Here is a 2,266-nt window from a genome sequence, read left to right as displayed (position 1 = left end):
ATATAAGACTTATCAAAGCCTCCAAATGTTTTTTTCCTTGAGGAGATTGTTGTGTTTACAAAGTTTGTCTGGTTCCATATGAGACGGTGGTTGTGTCCACCTAGTGGTCTGGCGCACTTCCATTATGTGTTTTTGAAGCTTGCAAAAGTTTCTAACTTGCAGTCAATTTGATGGACGCAGCATTTTAAATTTGCATTGCCGTTTGTTCTGTTTTTTTTCTTTTCTTTTTTTTCATTTGCTGCACATTATTGTTGTTTCTTTTTTTGATCAAGGTCTTTTTATTAAATTTTTTAAACAAACCGCAAAAAAGAACAGACTTACAAAAACACAAAACAAAACGCACACCCCCAAAATCCTTCCCATCCCTCCCCTCCTACACCGGATCCACTGAAATAACAAAAAATGATCTTGTATTCATCAAATGATACAATKARCAGGTTTGTGTATAATGAAACAATATTTAACCTTTACACAAAATTATCTGCCGAATTTTTTTCTACATAAGATATAAATGGCTGCAAGATATCAAGAATTTGTTTACAGACCCCCTAACAGCATATCTAATCTTCTCTAAATGAATGTAAGACATAACTTCTCTTAACCAATGACCATATACTGGAGGATGAGGATCCTTCCAACGAAGAAGAATGAGTCTTCTAGCCAGTAGAGAGCAGAAAGCTAACACTGTCCTCTGATGTTCACTGAGGGAGGCCTCTGCTGGAGCCACCCCAAAAAGAGAAATGAGTGGTGATGGATGAACAGTTCGTCCAAATAGTCCTGAAAAGGTGTCAAAGATGCCTTGCCAGCATCCATGTAACTTTGGACAGGACCAGAATGTGTGCAGAAGTGTGGCAGGAGATTGCCCGCAGCGATCACAGGTCGGATCCAAGTCCCTTTTGAATTTGCACAACCAGTGTAGACGATGTACTACCTTGAATTGAACTATAACATGTTTCACGCATATTGAGGACGAATATATATTTTGAATAATTTTTGCCAGTCTGCGTCTGAAATGGATTCCTCCAAGTCTCTCCCACTTGCCCTTCAAAGAATCTAAATTGGAGTCAGAAAATGAGCTGAGCAGAGAATAAACTCTGCTCATACAACGTTTTGTTACAGACTTACACATCAGAATCTCATCTATAAGAGAAGTTGGGGGCGAAGAGGAAAACATCCAGAGCTTGACATTACAAAATGTCTCAGTTGTAAATACCTGAAGAACTGTGACTTATGGATGTCAAATTTCTGAGCTAACTGTTCAAATGAGGCCAACTTATTGTTTATATAAAGATCATTCAGAGAAGTTATTCCCTTTAAACTCCAAGTGTTGAAAACGGAGTCCATTAGTGAAGGAGCAAACATATGGTTATTTGATACTGGAGCAGACAATAATAATTATGTACTTTTAAGCGACCTCCTGCACTGATTCCAGATTTTTATTGTGTGAGTTACAACCGGATTAGAAGTATAAATTGAGATGGGTTGATTAAACGGTAACCGGGAGCAAAGTAAAGCAGAGAGAGAGCTCGCTGTGACTGATTTCCTCTCTAGATTTACCCAAGTAGGAACAGGATTGTCGTCTCTCAACCAGTACAGTAAGTCTCTAATGTTAGCCGCCCAGTAGTGATATAAAAAGTTAGGGAGTGACAAGCCACCAAGACCATGGGGTAACTGTAACATCTTACTGCCTATCCGTGGATGTTTTTTATTCTAAATAAAGGACGACAATTAACTATTTAAATTTGTGAAGAAAGTCCTGGTGAGGAACACTGGCATGCTCTGAAATAGATAAAGTAATTTGGGCAATATTGTCATTTTAATCACGTTGATTCTACCCCCCAGGGATAGAGGCAGGTGTTCCCATGTAGCGATGTCCTTCTTAAGGTTCACAAGGAGAGGCAGAAAGTTTGCTGTATAAAGATCTTTGTGACCGTGAGTAATCCAAATACAAAGGTATTTAAATTTGGCAGAGCTAATTTTGAAAGGAACTGGACCCATATGATGCTTTTCTATTGGGGTCACAGGCATCAATTCACTTTTTTGAAGGTTAACCTTATAACCAGATATGTTTACAAACTTTTGAAGTAAAAGAAGTAACTCAGGAACACGAGACAAGGGATCTGAGATAAAAAGAAGAGTAACATCTGCATATAAGGAAACTTTATGTTCACTGCCAAACCGATTGTTACCTTTAATCTTAGGGTACGTTCACACCAAACGCATTTTGAGCGGCCAAAAAGCGCAAAACGTCTCTCACTGGACGCTC

The sequence above is a fragment of the Austrofundulus limnaeus genome, unplaced genomic scaffold (genome assembly GCF_001266775.1).
Source record: "Austrofundulus limnaeus strain Quisiro unplaced genomic scaffold, Austrofundulus_limnaeus-1.0 Scaffold873, whole genome shotgun sequence".
NCBI lineage: Eukaryota > Metazoa > Chordata > Actinopteri > Cyprinodontiformes > Rivulidae > Austrofundulus > Austrofundulus limnaeus.
Note: the sequence above shows the minus strand (reverse complement) of the source record.